Source organism: Gorilla gorilla, chromosome 20, assembly GCF_029281585.2.
Source record: "Gorilla gorilla gorilla isolate KB3781 chromosome 20, NHGRI_mGorGor1-v2.1_pri, whole genome shotgun sequence".
NCBI classification, from domain to species: Eukaryota; Metazoa; Chordata; class Mammalia; order Primates; family Hominidae; genus Gorilla; species Gorilla gorilla.
In genome coordinates, this window is record NC_073244.2 from 64425503 (window position 1) to 64445209 (window position 19707).

Consider the following 19707-nt stretch of genomic DNA (forward strand, 5'->3'; position numbering starts at 1 on the left):
TTGCCCAGGCTAGTCTTGAACATTTAGCCTCAAGTGATCCTCCCATCTCAGCCTCCCAAAGTGCTAGGATTAGAAACATGAGCCAACACACCCAGCCAAAAATCGTCTTTTCTATTTACATTCAGAGTGCGTGTAAATTTGAAATTCACTCTACATATCGAAATTATTGACATTATGATGTCAATAAAGTTTATCTCAGAGATGTTTGAGGTTAACTCATCTGAAGTTTGGAATAGAGTAACAGATATAAGGGAGAGCTATTTATATCTATTGTTTAAAAGTTTAAGAGTCATTTATATCTATCATCTAAAAGTTTTAGCTTTCCTTTTTAAAAGCAACATTTGGTGAAATAACTATCCCTGGCCTTAACCCTCCATGCCCAAGGCGTTGTCCCTGGGAAATTGTCAGGAGCTGAGCACAGGGTTAATCCTCACCCTCCAGAGTGTAGGGGGAATAGAAAAGGAGAGGATTTCTACTCTGTTCTGTGGGACGACAGCATCAAATTGCATGTTCCGCCCAGGCAGGGCTTTGCATTTCATATTCTAGTTCGCTTCCTCTCCCAGACAATTCCAGGGCTTTTAAATTAAAATACTAAAATTAACTTTAATTGCAGGAACTATCTTAGGTCCAATCACTGTCCCCTACTTTGACCCTCTCATAGAGATCCCAGTTCCCAGACTGCTTGGCTGCTGGTCACCGATAGGGTCTTTCCTCAAAAACCTGGAGAACAGACGCGCCCAGAGACAGGCCGAAGGCAGCGCAGACCCCGCCCCTCACCGCCCCACCCTCTCTTCTCTCGGGTCTCGCCCATCCCTGGCTTCAGCTGCGCGCGGTTTCCTGGAAACCCGGAAGTGAATCATGGGGCGTGAACTCGCAAGCGCAGCTTCCTGAAGACCCGGAAGCCGATCGCGCGGGGAGCCGGTCTTGGAGCAGCGGGTGAGTTTCTCTTTGTCTAGATTAGATTCGCTTCCAGCGCTTCTGTACCGGGTGTTGGCGGAGGGGTTCTTACGGATCTTAAAATCCTCCCGCCGTTCCCTCCATCCTAGGTATATTAATACGTCGCCAAGAAATTCGGAGGTTAAAATCGCTTGGAGGCTGCTGGTCCTTTCCCTGAGCTCTCTGCCTTCGGGCCACGTAGACGCTTTTCGTCCCGTTTACCTGCTTAAAACCCTTTACTGACCACTCCTTCGGTCCCGCGTCATGTAAAAGCCCTCACCCATGAGGTGTATTCATGTCCAGTGGGTCCTCCAAGCCTCGCCCTTCTGGCCTCTTGGAGCTCGGTCCCGCAGTCTCGATGCATCAGCGCCGTGTCCTCTGCCTGGCCCTGGGATTTTGGAAACCCCACCCCTCTCCTAATCCACCCCCAACCTTGTCCTCCTTGGGCTGGGCCCTTGTGTTCCCCAGGTTTCCCCTTCACAACCCACATTCCTTACCCCGCATTGAGGGAGGTAACGGGGCCTGGCTTTTGACACTCAGTGTTTTTCCGTTCCAAATTGCACCCGCTGGAAAATGTGCTCTTCCAGAGGAAAAACGATTGATTTATTCTTTCCTCCTCTGAAACTCAACACGGTAGTAAACACTGAACCCAGAATACTTCACCTGTGGTCACCGAATGTGTGGGGATTTCTCCCCACTAACAAGCAGTTCTCTATCAGACATCAACTTGGTGTCCCATAATTTACCTCACTTCTGACGGCTGTACCTGGAGTAAGCATCGGATCCCACAGATTAAAGGCTCAGTCCACAAGACTTCTCCACTTCAGATGTCGGTTACAAGTCCCAGATTGGAACCTGAACTTCTAAGCTACTGGATATAAATTGAGGATTCCCATGACCCAGTCTTCAGTATTTATTAATTTGCCAGAGTAGCTCACAGAACTCAGAAACGTTTTAGTTGGGTTTACTCATTTGTTTTAAAGGATATTACAAAGGTTGCAGATAAACAGACAGATGGAATAGCAGTTCTAGAAAATTAGTTGAATGCAGGAGAGGATTTGGGAACCATGGTGTTTACCTGGTCAGTCGGAAGTAGAGGTGAAAACTACTACTTGTGTACAGCTTCTAAGGTGAAGGGTAGTCTTGTGGGACTGAGCTTTTCACCTATAGGATCTGACACTATCTCCTTGTAGATAGTGTAAGAATTGAGTTAAATTTTAGGATTCCCAGGTGGAAGTCTGCAAGGAACTGGTCAGTGTAGGGAAACCACACATTTTCTTGACCAGAAGTAAAGTATCCTGTGTTGAGCACGAGAGCAATGAAAACAGTTTGGTCTTTTCTTGTCTCAGTGAAGGGAAGATATTTGTAACAGGCTCACTTACCTGTCTCAAGCCCTGTGCTTTCTACTCAGTATTGACTGGGAAGGATCTGTCCCTGTTCTTTGTTTTACAATTTTCTTGATGTCATCTTCATCTCTTACCGTTTTTCTCTGCTGATGTGTCCTGACTCACTGTTTTCTGAATGTGGGAGTGACCCACAGCTTAGTCCTCCAACCACTTTTCCTCTCTGTCCACGTCTACTGCCTTTCTATCTTTTTTTTTTTTTTTTTGAGATGGAGTTTTGCTCTTGTTGTCCAGGCTGGACTGCAATGGTGTGATCTTGGCTCACCGCAACCTCTGCCTGCCAGGTTCAAACGATTCTCCTGCCTCAACCTCCCGAGTAGCTGGGATTATAGGCATGTGCTACCACACCCAGCTACTTTTGTGTTTTTAGTAGAGATGGATTCTCCATGTTGATCAGGCTGGTCTCGAACTCCTGACCTCGTGATCCACCGACCTCGTGATCCACCCACCTCGGCCTCCCAAAGTGCTGGGATTACAGGCGTGAGCCACCACACCCAGCCACTGCCTTTCTTTATCATTTCATCTCATGGTTTTAAACCCCACCTTTATGTCTCCATCCCTCATAGATCTCTCTCCTAATTTCTAGAATTCTGTGTCCAGTTGTCTCCTCAACTTTCTTCTGGGACATCCAACAGGCATCTCCATATTTACGTGTCCACTAGTGACTTCCTGAGTTCTCCGATGTACGCTCCCCTACCCATCTCAGATAAGGGTGACCCCATACTTCTGGGAGCTTAGGTGAACATGTTGGCATATATTTAAAATCTAGGGCATAGTTCCTTGTTTGAAAGTGTTTTAAGGAATAATATAAAGAAAAAATTACATGATTGCTTAAAATGGGTGAGGAACTAGTATTTCCAAAATTCTTTTGAGTTGAGGGAGAAAAATGTTTAAAGGCCTCCACCCTATCTGATGTGTGCCCCCAGGACCTCTCTGACCTCATCCCCTGCCTGTGTCGGCCTTGCTCCCTCTGCTGCAGCTACACAGACCTCATTCCTTTTCCTGGAGCTGAGGTTGCTCCTGTCTCAGGGCCTTCACCTGGGCTGTCCCTCTGCCTAGGACTCTTTAGCCCCTCAGTTGCAGGTGACAAACATCCTTCCTTTTCTAGGCCTGGGTTCTGATATCACCTTCTCAGTGAAGGTTTATGTGACCCTTCCCCTGTCACAACCTCACCTGCTCTGGCCCATATTGCCTCCCCTAGATGTTTCTTTCTGCTCCTTTGCTGTCCACTGTCTGGATCCTGGTGACAACAAGGACCCAAGGGGAGACCAGAGCCAGAAGGTAGGGGTTGTTCTGGGCTTGCTCCCTCTGAGTTTAGCTCAACCCTGGATTCGCATTAGAATGCTGAGACATTTTGCAAATATATCTCTTGTGCCTCCTTTCCAGAGATTCCCATGCATGTAGGTTCAAGCGCAGTGTCCCACATGATTCTAATCTGTATTCATCATTGAACATCAGGGTACTGTGTCTTCCATTTCTGAAAGCTGATATCAGCCTGTGATCCACAGAGAGGGGAGAGGCTGTGCTCTGCATGGGGTTTGGTCAGGGCCAGATCTGTGCCCTGAAGGGGAGCTCAGTCCAGCCCAGCACCCCACAGCTGCAGCATGTATGTGGGCTTCTCCAGGAGGGGAGTAAGCTTTGAAGAACTCAAAAACTGACTTGTTCTTCCTGTAGGACTTTCTTGTCTGCATCATCCCTGGTGCTGTGGGCAGCAGAGGGCCTTCTTTCCACAGGGCGAGGTCTTTCCTGTGTGTGTGGTTGTGGCACAGGGAGGGGGTGTGTTGATTTTGAGCAGTAAACAGCATATTTTGAACACTCAGGATTAACTTGTTTTTTAAAAAGTTTTCTTTTTCTTTTTCTTTCAGGATTAGCTTCTAAAGTCTCTTTCATCTCTCCTAAGGAAGAAGCCTAGAAGAGGAGGAAGAGGAAAGAAAAGGAGTCAGGAATGCCTCTTAGGTACAGTGATATTCTCAGTGGACTGTTCTGTGTCTCCTTCCTTTCTGAAATGCCATGTGTGGTGTTATGATATATATTGGTTTCCATCGACGGTTCCTGGCTTATAACCTCCATAGCCCTTGTTACAATCTTTTGTTGTAATGTTGGATGTGTTAAGCCTCAGGGGTAGGCCTCTGACCTTCTTTTGCCTTCCTTTCACTCTGATGCTCCCCAGCCTTTCTAATTGTGGGTCTTAAGACCCTCCTCCGAGAGCTTCCCACCCTGTACCGTGGGGGGAAGAATGTTGATGTCATGAAACTTCCATAAAAACCCAAAAGGGCAAAGTTAGATGAGCTTCTGGATGGCTGAACACGTGGAGGTTCTTGGAGGTGGTAAGCCCAGGGGCATCATGGAAGCCCTGCACTCCTTCCTCCATACCTTGCTGTAGGTGCCTCTTCATCTGTATCCTTTGCAGTATCCTTTATAATAAACTGGTAAAGGTAAGTATGTGCTTCCCTGAGTTCTGTGAGCCAATCTAGCAAATTAATTGAAGAGGGGGTCGTGTGAACCCCAGTTTGAAGCTGGGTGGTCATAAGTTCTGAAGGCCTGGACTTGCGACTGATGTGTATGGAGGCAGTCTTGGAGACTGAGCCGTCAACTCGTGGGATCTGACACTGTCTCCAGTCTTAATGTACACAGTAGACGGTGTTGGAATTAAACTGGAAGATACCCAGCTAGTGTCTGCTGCTTGGTGTGTGGGGAAAGTACCCACATACATTTAGTCACAGAGGTCTTCTATGTTGATGATTGTTGTGGTGTGAGAGTAGAGGAAAAGCACAATTTGAGGAGAGCTTTTCCCTGTACACATCAGGCATTGGAGATGTCAGTCTTCTCTGAGTCTGAAGCATCCTGCCTGTGATGTTTGCTCACACTCACCCATGTCTTCCCTCAGTCCCTCTGATGTCACTTAAATTCCATCTCACAGTGACTGGTGCTGTGGAATTTGTGAAGAGGCTCCATTGGGAAGGGCTTATACCCAGACATGGATGGAGACGGGGTGTGGGCCCCATGGTGTCACTGCTCTCGGGCAGCAGGAATTGAAGGATTGTTTAAGGGCCAGGTCTGGAGGCACTGCCAGCTCTGTAGACTGTATTATGGAAGCTGCTCGTGGAAGTCTTAATGTGCACAACTGCCTGATAAAATTTGGAAGAAGAGATTAGGAAGAGGAAATCTTTTCTGCCTGATTTTATACTCCATTTGTAGTAAATATTTAACAGCAAGAGATTCTTTAAACCATTCTAAGTACATCCATCCTATGGAGATTGTGGTATTCCTGCAGAGACTCTTGTGAAACAGATGTTTCAGGTGAAAATGGTAAGACTTGGGTAATACTTCTTCTAGGATGGGGCATTTCGTATTTTCTTAGATCTCGCAAGGTTCCCCTGTTATCCCCAGCTGCAGGGGTACCTCTCCTATCAAGAACATGTGAAATTTTGCCCTCATTAAAAAAAAAAAAACAACTTGCTACTACGTTTATATATATATATATAGAAAATCTGGGAAAAATGACAACCCTCTGTATTTTCATTTTTCAATTTATTGTCAGTCTACATAGGTTTTATTATTTTGGGGACATGTATATACAAAATGAATTTTCATGCTTTGCTCAATTTTCTTTCCATGTATTTTAGTATCTGTTTTAATTTCTGTGGTTTTTATTCCTTTCATATGCCCTGATGTCTTTTATTTTAGGTTATACATTTTTTAATTGTAAGACAAATCTTTCATTTATACCTTCTGATTTTTGTTGTGCCTTTGTTTGTTTCATCTTGATTTGGAAGGCCTTGCATGATTATGAAGTACTAAGTTTCATTTAGGAATAAAGTTTTGTTGTTTAAAATTTTGTTTACATTTGTGTTTAATTTGAATTTTTGGGTATATCTTAAGTATTTGATTTGTTGTAAAATTACAGATGTTTGTCATAAGAGGTTCTTATATATTTGGAAAACCCCTCCATTTTGTTTTTCTTTTCAAAATTATGATGGTTCTCCTTTCACAGGGCACAGTCATTAAAAACTCATATATTTCTTTTGTGTTTGAATGGCTGTGGATTCCTAGTCAGAGAGGTCTTTGTGTCACCACATCTGCTAATAAGAATTGGGTTTTCCGGTCCATGATGCTGTCTTTGTTATTTCTTTTAGTAAAGTTTATTTGCCTGTTTATAGTTCAGTAATGTTAAGTATGTTCATGTTACTGTGCAACATATCTAGAAGTTTTTCGTCTCGCAAAACTGAAACTGTATACCCAGAATACACTATATCCCTTCTGACCTCACTGTAGCCTCTGTCAACCCATCTTTCTATGTTGTTTATATGCATTTGACTACTTTAGTATCCCATGTGAGTGGAATCACATAGTATTTGTCCTTTTGTGACTGTCTTATTTTCCCTAGTGTAATGTCCTCAAGGTTCATCCGTGTTGTAGCATATGACAGGATTTTCTCCTTTTATAAAGCTGAATAATATTCCATTGCATGTGTATAACACATTTTCTTTATCCATTCATCTGTAGATAGGCATGTTGGTTTTTCTGTCTTCTTGGCTGTTGTATATAATGCTGTGATGAGCAGGGATTTGCAAATATCTCTTTGAGGGCCTGCTTTCAAGTCTTTAATGTGTATGTACACACACACACACACACACACACATACATATATATACTACCATATGATCCAGCAGTCTCACTTCTGGGTATGAGTGTGTATATATAGATATGTGTGTATGTGTGTGTGTGTGTGTATATATTTTGAGACGTGTGTGTATATATATATACACACATATATACACGTGTGTGTATATACACATATATACACGTGTGTGTATACACATATATACACGTGTGTTTGTGTATACACATATATACACGTGTGTTTGTGTATACACATATATACACGTGTGTGTATACACACATATACACGTGTGTATATATACACATATACACGTGTGTGTGTGTGTGTGTGTGTGTGTATATATATATTTTGAGATGGAGTCTTACTCTGTCACCAGGCTGGAGTGCAGTGGTGCGATCTTGGCTCACTGCAACCTCTGCCTCCTAGGTTCAAGTGATTCTCCTGCCTCAGCCTTCCAAGTACTACAGGTGCATGCCACCATGCCCAGCTAATTTTGTATTTTTATTAGAGATGGGGTTTCACCATGTTGGCCAGGATGGTCTCATCTGTTGACCTCGTGATCCACCCACCTCAGCTTCCCAAAGTGCTGGGATTACAGGCATAGCCACCGTGCCTGGCCAGATGTATATTTTCAAATATGTACATGTGTGTGTATATACACACACAAATATATAAACGTGTGTGTATGTATATAGATGTACAAAATATCTACACACACCCATGCCCAGAAGTGGGATTGCTGGATTATATGGTAGTACTGTTTTTAATATTTTGAGGAACCCCCTTACTGACCTCAGTAATGGGTATACCATTTTACATTCCCACCAACTGTCCACAAATGTTCCAGTTTCTCAGCATCCTCTCCAACACTTTTTTTTTATTGATGATGGCCATCCTAATGGGTGTGAGGCGATACCTCATTGTAATGTTGATTGGCATTTGTGTTATGTTTGGTGATGGTGAGCATCTTATCATGTGCTTGTTGGCCATATTGTCATCTTCTTTAGAATAACATCTGTTCAGTTCCTTTGCCCATTCATTAATTGGGTTATTTATTTTTGGTGTTGAGTTGTAGAAGTTACTTGATAATCTATTAATGCCTATCAGATATGTGATTTGCAACTCTTCTCCCATTCCGTAGGTTTGCCTTTTCCTTCTTTTGATTGATTCCTTTGAAGTGCAAAAGCTTTAAGTTGGATGTAGATCCTTTAGTGTTTTGCTTTTCTTGCGTGTGCTTTTGGTATTATATCCAATAAATCCTTTCCAAAATCAGTGTCGTAAGGTTTTCTTCTATTCCTAGTTTGTTACGTGTATTAATCTGGAAATGGTGTTGAATTGTTCCTAATGCTTTTTTTGCATCAATTGAGATGATGGCATGGTTTTTGTTCTGAATCATATTAATAGTAGTGATATAGTTTTTGTTGGGGACCAGCCTCAACACCACTCATTTTTTCTTTTTTAAAACCACCATTGCTATCATGGCTTGTTCATGGTGTCTGGTCTCTCTCCAGAGGCATCTTCCCCATCTGCAGACTAAAAGCAAACAGCATAAACAGATACACATTAAAGTAAAATTTGCAATAGTTGATCCTCCAATGGTCTTAATCCATTTAAGAGGATTCACATTTGAAAGTCCATCAGCAGCTCCAGCTAGGGTGTCAATTCCAGGCAGGAGAGTTAAATGAGCCTGAGATGCTTCAAAAATGTGTTCCTTTAATTTGGCTATATCCAATGTTAAATTTCCATCCCTTCCTTCCAGATGATGTCTAACTTTTTCTCAATGATGTTCAGTAGCATTATGTGAATGGGGATTTACACAGAAATCAGAAGTATTTCCAATCACATTACATTTGCAATAGATGCTGTAAGCTCATTATACAATCTCCCATCCATATTAACAGTCTGTCTAAGATCATTGATTTGCCAATTTTCTTTGGTCTATTTGAGTCTGAGAATTCCACAATTTTGAGGAATTATTTTGCCAATTATTTACATATTCTACAGTTTGAACAGAGGAGTGTAAAGCAATTCCAGCAGCACTCCCCTTAACATTTCTGTGATGATATGAATGTCAGGAGAGGCTTCCCATGGTCTATTGAGGGAAACTGGTATCCAAACTCCTTCTCTGGCCCTTACCAGCAACACAGATGTTTTCACACAAAACGTGGAATCAATACGGGTGAAAAGGCAACAGTTTTGACATTTAATAATTTTAGAATTAGGTCATATATGAATATTTCTGACCATCAACATGAAAGGAGGCTTGACACAACTCTGAGTGGATACTGTTCTGTTGGAAGAAAACTAATACACAAATTGAAGTGTCTCACCTTCTCCATCAAGATAATATTTTCCTTCCAAACTCGAATATGAGATTGGGCCATCATTAACTTCCATAGTTCAGGGTGTTCAGGGCCTATTATTGGATTAATTATTTTTGGATGTGGTCCGGCCGTACCAAAATTGGTCCAAATTATGGGAAAATGAGCACACTTTTCAGTGTAAGTAGTGTCATCTCTTTGATAGTATAGATCCTGTTTTAGTTTTGTCTTGCATCTATCATTCTGATTGGTACAATTAACTGCAAAAGTCCTCTTAGGGGACCAATCAATGATGATTCCATAGGAATTATTTTTCAGTAGCACACTGTGATCAGCAATGCAGTCTTTCCAAATCAATATTTCTAAATCCTTTGACCATTGTTGAGATTGTTGGCACCTCTCTTTTCTGGTCTTAAATTGTTCCAGTTGGACCGAACTCTGTGAATGAGCCAGGCTCCATCCAGAAAGTAAATGATAGGATACTGGTCTTTGATTATGACCTGAAGTCTTAACTAGCCAATGTTGTTGATAGCCTTTTAGGCAACCGATAGCTGGCCCTATGCAAAGAGGGGGGACTGATAACCCGTGGACACATTTATTAACATTCCTTCCTTCTCTGGGTGAGAGGGCCCATGAGTATCTGTAGGCTCAGGCATCCAAACACTATTATTAACATAAACCTCAACCAGGGGTTCCAACAAAGTGACAGACCTAATTAAAGGCAGGAATGGGACATATGCCTAATAGGTATAATTTTGGTCTGCTGTAGTCACAGGGAGACTTACCGTCATAGCAATTACCGCAATCATAGCCACGATGAGGTTACTCGAGTTTAGTGGTTTTTGTTGTGCCTTCAGGTTTTCTTCTGCAAGCTGGGTCAGCCTCTTGATCTGTCCCAAGTCAGTGGGCTCACTTGACGGGTTTTGTTTGTCTTCATGTGGTCAGCTGAAATGTTCATTTGAGCCATCAGGTGTGCTGGGGGGTTGAGATCTTGGTTCCAAAATCCTTTTCTTTGGAATTTTGCTCATGGTAGAGTTTAAGATGTTTTGTAGGTACCCAAACTGGAAGCTGGTTTTCTCCTGGGGAAATAGAAGCAAACCCTCTTCCCCATGTTATAACTCTCCCTCTTTCCCAGGTCTTTGTTTTAAAGTCCTTCCACCACACAGCTTTTCCTTCATGAACATTTATCTTCTGTCTTGTTAAATGCTGCTCAGCTGCTGTAGTAACCTGATCCTGGGAGATGTTCAAAAAATTTAAGGTAACAAGAGCCAATTGTAATTGCATATGAGGGGTGGAATATTCCCTATCTCCCCCTATCTCCTGTTTATGTAATTGCATTTTTAAGGTTCGATTGGCTCGCTCAACAATCACTTGCCCTTGAGAATTATAGGGGATACTTGTACTGTGTTTAATGCTCCACTACAGTAGCCTGTCCATTGTCTGTTTTTAATTTTTTTGAAATTCCCATGACAGCAAAACAGGAAACCAAACATCTTTTTATATGTGCTGCAGTCTCACCAGTTTGGCAAGTAGCCCATATAAAATGAGAATATGTATCTCTGGTTACATGGACATAAGAAAGTTTGCCAAATGTAGGAACGTGGGTGATGTCCATTTGCCAGATCTTGTCAGGTGCCAACCTTTGAGGCTTAACACCAGTTCTTTGATGTAATTGCCTGGCACTGAGGTGAGTCAAAATTTTGGGCATCAGTCAGTGAGGGGGAAACCAACAAGTCAGCTTGCTGATTAGCCTTAGTCAAGGGTCCTGGAAGATTGGTATGTGCTAGGACATGAGTTATATAGAAAGGAAATTCCCAGGCATGCACAACTGCTTGTACGGAGTTGAACAATTGATAAAGCTGTTCATCAATAATATATTTAATTAAGGCAGTTTTAATATGCAGAGTCGCTTACACAACATAAGCTGAATCTGAAACAATATTAACTGGCTGATTAAAATCTTCTAATACTGTAATCACCACCTGTAATTTAGCTCTTTGGGCTGAGGAAAAGATAGTATGGATAACTTTATCACAAGGTCCCACATATGCCATTTTCCCAGTACTGTAGCCATCAGTAAAAATAGTCACAGCTTCTTCCAAAGGGGCATCCTGAGTAATTTTTGGAAGAATCCATGTAGTTAATTTTAAGAACTGGGAAGTTTTATTTTTAGGATAATGATTATCAATACATCCAACAAATTCTGCTAAATTAACTTGCCATGTAACTGAGTTAATAAATGCCTGTTTAACTTGATTTTTATTCATTGGAACTATAATTTTATTGGGCTCAGTGCCACAAAGTTTAACAATTCATATACAAGCCTGTCTGGTTAAAATTGCCATCTGATCTAAATATACTGTAAGTGTTTTTATGGTATTATGTGGCAAAAAGGACCATTCAACTAAATCATCATTTTGAATAATAATCACCATTAGGGAGTGCAAAGTAGGGAAGACAATGAATTGTAGAGGCAAGTCTGAGTCAATCCTAGTGACGTGGGCTTGCTGAATTTTTTCTTCAATTACTCTTAACTTTTTCATGGCCTCGCGTGTTAGTCCTCTTTTACTGTGTAAGTCGGAATCTCCCCTCAATATTGAGAAGAGATTAGACATAGCATAAGTATCAATTCCTAAGGTGGGCCAAGTACAATAAATATCTCCTAACAATTTTTGAAAATCATTTCAAAATGATTTTCATTTCAAAAAGGTTTTTAAAGAATTTTTTCTAATTTGAACCTTTTTGCGGCTTAATGGCTCTATCCTGTACTTGCATCCCCAAATACTGAAAAGGAGTCGTTGTTTGAATTTTGTCAGGTGCTATAAGCTATCCAGCGTTTGTAATTGCCTTTTGTAAAGATGAATAACATTGAATAAGTTGTTCTCTATTTTTTGCTGCACATAGTATGTCATCCATGTAATGGATGATGTAACAATCTGGAAATTGACCTCTAACAGGCTGGATACCTCTGCCCACAAAAGTTTGACAAACTGTGTGACTGTTTAACATATCCTGGGATAAAACCTTCCAAGGATATCTGGCTGCAGATTCTTTGTTATTAACAGCAAGGATGGTAAAGGAAAATTTTTCAAAATCTGCCTCTGCTAAAGGAATTGTAAAAAAGCAGTCTTTTTAAATCTATAATAACAAGCAGCCCGTCTTTAGGGATCATGGTGGGGGATGGGAGCCCAGGTTGTAAAGCTCCCATCGGTTGAATTACAGCTTTGACCCCTCACAAGTCAGTCAGCATGCGCCATCTGCCGGACTTTGTCTTAATTACAAATATTGGGGAATTCCAAGGAAAGTGGGTGAAACATGGCCTGTTTCTAGTAGTTCTTTAACTATTTCATGAAATTCCCCCAACTGTTCCTTGCAGAGCGGCCACTGTTTGACCCAGACAGTAGTAAACTGCAGGGCGAGCCTGAATTGCCACCTCCCCATAATGCACTGCGGGGCAGGTAATAATTGGCACGGAGAGCCGAGTCTCGGTGAGCCGAGTCTCGGGCTCCGTCCCCCAGCACTCACTGGGTTGAGGAGGAGGTGGCCATTCTAGGCATTCCTCTGGAGAAGCCGTGGGCTGAACAATTTTCTGAGTAGGTTTAGGGAAACTGGAGGGGATTGGCATAAATCACCTCTGGACTCTCCTTTTGGCTAGTACTTGGTAGAGGCGGTTCAGAGTTCTGATTATCAAACTCCTCTCTCTCCTCTGACTCAGCCTCATCGTCTGTCTGAAAAGGCTCCAGTGCTGCACGCACCAATGACCAAACTGACCAAACAGGAAAAGGAATTTCCTTTCCTTCTCCCTTTGTTCTTTTAAGGTCCTTTCCAACTCTTTCCCAGTCTTTCAATTCCAAAGTTCCCTCTTTAGGCAGCCAAGGACAAAACTGTTCCACAGCATGAAACAAATCCATAACATTTTCCTTATCAACTTTTACCCCACTATGCTTCAAGCGTTGCTGTAGCAAGCTCAAATACGTGGCGTACTTATATTCAGTTTGTCCCATTTGTGTCCCTGGCTTTCTCTGAGTGCCTTGCTTGCCTGCAGAGCTTAAAAACCTTTTCATCCTCAGGAGTCCTCCATCCGTTGGCCCTCCGTTTCACACGCTTGAGCGTTCCTTTACCAGATTCTCTTGGGCCCCATGGTTGGGCGCCAAGCTGTTGGGGACCAGCCTCAACACCACCCTTAGGGTACTCAAAGTCCAATGGTGACAAAGGAATGAGAATAGACAAGTTAAGAGTGCATAAAGGTGGGGGCCACGGGGCCAGATTCAAGGTAGGAGCCTGCAAAAGGCCCTGATCTCTGGTCTCCACACTATTATGTACAGTCACTTAGATCTGAGAAGCAGATGTTGAGGGGTGAAACGGTGAAAGGGAGGTGATGTGTCACACACCTAATCTATAGCAGTGGCAGTTTAGGTAAATTTTCTTTGTGCTGAAGCAGCATAAACTTTACTACTGATCTATTCTTTAACTTATCAGAGAGCAGCTGTGGGGAGTGGGCTTAACTAGGAGCCAGCAAGTCTGGCCACATTCCAGTGCTTCAAAGGAGTGTCTTTCTCCTTGAACACAATGTTTACAGATAAGAGAGCAGGTCTTGCTCAGAGCATGGGAACATTACGGCAATTAGGAGGCTTTCCTCCTCAGAGGCCTCTTGTGGCTTTCTGCAACTTATTGTCCCGTATTTTTATGGCCAGTTTATACAGGCACCCCGTAAGCCCTTTCCCCAACAGTTTTCTCTATGTTTTTTAATGTTTATACCATTTTTTACTAGCTTAAAATAGAAAAATGTTGATGAACTAAATGTTGATGAACAGTTGATACATTTCGTTGTTCCATACATGCTGAAATGGACACAAACAAAAATGGTGATTTTTAAGAAGTTGTTGAAAAACTCACTTGTGGACAACTGTTATATAAGTTAATCGTGTGTATATGTATGTCTACATGAGTGCATGGATGAGCAAGCCCATGGCTCTTATGAAACACTTATCATAATTTAATCAATAAGTTTTATATTTAACACTTGAAATTATCTCTACAGTAGTTTCCATGGCCTTACATTTTTCCTACACTGTCACACTGAGTTAAATAATAGTAAGCATAGTGCTGTAGTATGTGTTTGCATGTGTGTATATATAATGTGTGCATATATAATCAATATATAATAACCTTTCATGAAGTTCCATGTTGTTATCCTTGAACTCATTTCACGTTTTCCCAGGCAACCCTCTCTCGATTAATTTTTTTTTTTTTTGAGACAGAGTCTCACTCTGTTGCCCAGGCTGGAGTGCAGTAGCGCAGTCTTGGCTCACTGCAACCTCTGCCTCCTGGGTTCAAGTGATTCTTCTGCCTCAGCCTCCCAAATAGCTGGGATTATAGGTGCATGACACCACACCTGGTTAATTTTTGTATTTTTAGTTGAGACGGGGTTTTGCCATGTTGGCCAGGTTGGTCTCGAACTCTTGACCTCAAGTGATCCGCTGGCCTCAGCCTCCCAAAATTCTGACTGTGATTACAGGCATGAACCACCGCACCTCAGTTTACTTTTGTAGATCATATCTGTTAGTAACTTGTTGAACCCAGGAGGCGGAGGTTGTGGTGAGCTGAGATCGCACCACTGCACTCCAGCCTGGGCAAGAAGAGCAAAGCACTATCTCAAAAAAAATAAATAAATAAAATAAATAAAAAATTTAGCTGAGCTTGGTGGCACAAACCTGTAGTCCCACCTGCTTGGGAGGCTGAGGTGGGAGGATCACTTGAGGGCAGTCAGTTGAGATGGCAGTGAGCATGATCAAACCACTGCATTCCAGTCTGTGGGAAACAGAGTAAGACCCCAACTCTTAAAAAAAAAAAACAAGAAAGAAAACAAACTACAAAATGCTGATGAAAGAAATCAAAGGCACTCAAATGGAGACATATACAATGTCAATTTATTGGAAGACTCAGCATAGAAACAATATGAAATTAACCAAATGATACACAACGTTAATACATTTCCTATCAAGGTGTTTTGTGGATACTAACAAGATTATCCAAAAAATTATGTAGAAAGGCAAAAAAAGAATGCCTAAAACATCTGGAAAAAAAAATAAAAAGGTTGGAATCATTTCATGTGATTTCAAGTCTTCTAATATAGTATAAGTATTTCCTTCTTTTTTTCATATTTACAATAAACCTAGTTTATACCTGCCATGATCTTATGTGCATACTCATGCATATTTTTTTCTCCAAATAACAGCTTCATTTATGTGCCCCCTGAACTTTTCACTACAGTAACAAAGGGAAGAAATGCATGAAACATAGAATGTAGACTGCAACATATGGAAAAGGAAACTTTTTAAAATTGTATACAAAAACAAAAAATAATTTTATTACAATTAAAGAACCAGAGAACATTTTGCTTAATACCATAATCAAAAATGACATTTCCGTAGCTTTTGGAAAAATGCTCTTCTAGTAGAGTCCTATTTATTATATATAACAATTAGGTAATGATAAATTATATTATGTAAATAAACACTTCACAATAATTTTCACTGAACTGATATGAAAAATATCTTAGGCAATTTTACTAAACAGTATTTCACAAGCATTTTCAACAGTCATATTGTGCAATGGGACCTATGTGTCCAGCCACAAGAGGAATGTAATAAGCTATTACCATGAAGAAAATTGAAGTCTCTCCTAACCAAGTCTGGAGTTTCAAGAGTAAACATTCAGTGTTATCCTAAAGAGTTAGACTTCATTTTGTGATGTCTGAGTAATGTGATGGTTAATATTAGGTGTCAACTTTAGTGAGTTGAAGGATATCTAGGTGGCTGATAAAGTATTGTTTCTGGGTGTGTCTGTGAGGGTGCTGCCAGAGGAGATTGACATTTGAGTCAGTGGACTAGGAGAGGAAGACCCACCCTCAATGTGAGTGGGCACTATCCGATTGGCTGCCAGTGTGGCTAGAACAAAGCAGGTGGAAGAAGGTGGGATAACCTTGCTTGCTGAGTCTTCTGGTTCTCTTTCTTCTTCCCATGCTGGATGCTTGTTTATGCTTCTCCTGCCCTTGGACATCAGATTATAGGTTCTTCAGCCTTTGGACTCTGGGACTTGAACCAGCAGCTTCCTGGGATATCTTGAGCCTTTGGTCACAGACTGAAGGTTGCATCATTGGCTTCCTTGGTTTTGAGGTTTTCAGACTTGGACTGAGCCACTACCAGCTTCTCTCTTCTCCAGCTTGCATACAGCCTATCATGGGACCTTTGCCTTGTAATTGTGTGAACCAATTCTCCCTAATAAACTCCCTTTTATATATACATGTATCCCATTTGTTCTGTACCTATGGAGAACCCTGACTAATACAGACTTTGGTACCTGGAGTGGTTCTAGAGGAATATATATATATATATATATTTTTTTTTTTTTTGACAGGGTCTCACTCTTTTGCCCAGGCTGGAGTGCAGTGATGCAATCTTGGCTCACTGCAACCTCCACCTCTGAGGTTCAAGCCATCCTCCTGCCTCAGCTTCCCAAACAGCTGGGACTACAGGTGTGCACCACCGTACCTGGCTAATTTTTGCATTTTTTGTATGGGGCGGTTTTGCCATGCTTCCCAGGCTGATCTCGAACTCCCGAGCTCAAGTAATCCACCTGCCTTGGCCTCCCAAAGTACTGGGAATACAGGTGTGAGCCACTGTGTCCAGCCTAGAGGAACAAAATTTTAAGGATGAATTTCCTTAGTTGGTTTAGGGGCTTCTGGAGTTGGCTCTCTAATCTTATTACAACTAAAAATGCTAAGGTCTCTACTTCTAATAGTACAGAGAACACTGATAGTCCTTGGTATGCATTGTTCAGAGACTTGTGCAAAATAAATGTATTTGATACTCATGATTCAGTGCTCCTGAGAGGCAAGGAGTTTAGTGACTTTATACATGATACTTTTCAACATTTCTGGAGAACCAAAGAACATAATGAATTTGCTTTCCTAAGTTCCCTGGTAAAAAATGATGAAAGAAATGGATAAGCTCAGAGATGATACCTCCCAGATCTAGAAGATATCATACTTAGCCTCAAAGCTTCTAAGGGTACCCTGGGTGCGACTGTTTTGTAGACAAAAGGCTGAAATTGCCAAAAATCAGACACAAGCTCTTATGTGAGTGGATGACCTACAATAATTGGTGCACACTCAGCCTCACCAGGTATCTATAAGGTAAGGGCATTGGTTGGGAAAGATTGGGAAAGATTGGGAGCATGTAACTTGACATGGGGATGTGTGGGAGGATCCTGATGAAGCTGGGAACACTGAGCTCTTAAACCCTGATGAGCCCTTTTTACGAGAGAAAATGGCCTCCCTACCCCTCATGGTGGCAACATCTTCTTCCCCACCCAGGCTGCTTTCAGCCTTTGTACCTTTTTTCTGAGGACATTCACCATGCATTGCCTGAGGAAACAACAATGGCCTCCTCTGAGGCAGATGCGAGGCAAGGCAATGCTGATTCTTCTCAGGATCCACCCCCACTACCCTTCTTTGCCTCTAGACCTGTAACTAGACTCAAGTCCCAGTGGCTCCTAGAGGTGATGTGACCCATGAGGAGGTGCGCTGCACTCCAAAAGAACTGCTGAGGCATAATTATGACATTATTGTCTATATTTGGAGATTATGATTTAAGGAGATGTGTATGGGTGCCAAGTTGATGAGGGGTAGACTTGTGGTTAATCTTGGTTGTCAGTTTGATTGGATTGAGGGATGCCTAGATGGTTCATAAAGTATTGTTTTTGGATATGTCAGTGAGTGTATTGCTAGAGGAGATTGACATTGGAGTCAGTAAACTGGGAGAGGAAGGCCCACCCTCTGTGGGTGGGCACCATCCAGTTGACTGCCAGACAGCTAGAACAAAACAGGCAAAAGGTAGAATAAATTGACTTGCTGGGTCTTCTGGCTCTTTCTTCTTTCTATGCTGGACACTTGCTTACACTCCTCCTGCCCTTGGAAATCAGACTCCAGGTTCTTTGGCCTTCGGACTCTGAGGCTTGCACTAGTGGCTTCCCAAGGGCTTCCAGGCTTTTAGTCATAGACTGAAAGCCTGATATGGATTGGATCTGTGTCCCTATCCAAAACTCATGTTGAACTGTAATCCCCAGTGCTGAAAGTGGGGCCTGGTGGGAGGTGATTTGATCATGGAGGGCATTTCATGTGGTTTGACACCATCTTCCTCTTTGTGCTACCATTGCAATAGTGAGTTCTTGTGAGATCTGGTTGTTTAAACATGTGTGGCACCTACACCCACCCACTTCCTCCTGTTCTGGCCATGTGAAGTGCCTGCTCTTACTTCACCTTCCTTCATGATTTTAAGTTTCCTAAGGCCTCCCTAGAAGTCAGAGAGATGCTGGCATTATGCTTCTGGCACACCCTGCAGAACTGTGAGCCAATTAAACCTCTTTTCTTTATAAATTACCCAGTCTTAGATATTTCTTTATAGCAATGTGAGAATGGACTAATACAAGGCTGTAATACTGTTGGCTTCCCTGGTTCAGAGACTTTTGGATTTTAACTGAGCGACTACCAGCTTTTCTCTTCCCTGGTTTGCAGAGAGCCTGTTGTGGAACTTAACTTTATAATTGTGTGAGTTGGTTCTCCCTAATAAACTCCCTTTTATATATACACAGATCCTATTAGTTCTGTTTCTCTGTAGAACCCTAATACAATTACTAACACATTTTACACCTCTGCACTCCCTCTTTGTATTCTGCCCATCTTGTCAAGCTGATAATAAAGCCTGAGTGCCCCCTTCTTTTGCACCAGCTGGAAGTTCAAACCACAAGTGGGTACTCCAACCCCAGCCCTATCCTTTAACAATCGTGGTACCCCAAGCCAGTCATCTATTCCAGTTATCTGAAGCTGCATTTGAACCAGCTAGAGAAGTCTACCCTGCTTTCTCCATAAAGCCTCATTATGTAATAAACATTTTCAGGCCATTTGACTGTATGGCATCATCATTATCAGTATCCAAACCAAACCTCAGGTAGACTTTAGACAAGTTCCAGTACAGTGGGCAAAAGTTAAAATTACCAAAAAAAAGGTATGAAGGTGAATATATGAAATTTCTAGTCAGTCTGCCAAAGGAAAACAATACTCATTTTGTGTGTTCATTCTTGAGAAAATGTATGAAGATTAGTATTTTCAGATTAATGTCACTAATCACAAGGACAAAAAAGACATTATTACAGTATTTTTACCCTTAACCTCATACCTTTTCACATCTTATTTTTCATATTACTATATTGGTATACTTCACATAAATGAAGGTGCATGCCATGGGTCTTATTTGGCACACACACAAAAAGGCACATAGAAATATAATAATATGGTGGCCAGGCACAGTGACTCATGCCTGTATTCCCAGCACTTTGGGAGGCTAAGGCGGGTAGATCACCT

At 41.8% G+C, this 19707-nt stretch overlaps 1 protein-coding gene across 14 annotated transcripts in view; it reads left to right on the forward strand.

Annotated features, from left to right (window-relative positions):
* The first annotated feature begins 854 nt into the window (after window positions 1-854).
* The window catches only part of ZNF578 (zinc finger protein 578), a 65579-nt gene continuing 46726 nt past the window's right edge, over window positions 855-19707 (forward strand). For 9 of the 14 annotated variants that reach the window (XR_010132038.1, XR_010132040.1, XR_010132037.1 and 6 more), the window contains exons 1-2: window positions 861-936; window positions 4205-4295. The gene's annotated coding sequence lies outside the window, so the exon portion shown is untranslated. Of the gene's footprint in view, window positions 937-3540; window positions 3621-4204; window positions 4296-19707 lie in introns of all 14 variants that reach the window. The other 5 variants (XR_010132039.1, XR_008673948.2, XM_055370387.2 and 2 more) reach the window with 3 other exon arrangements.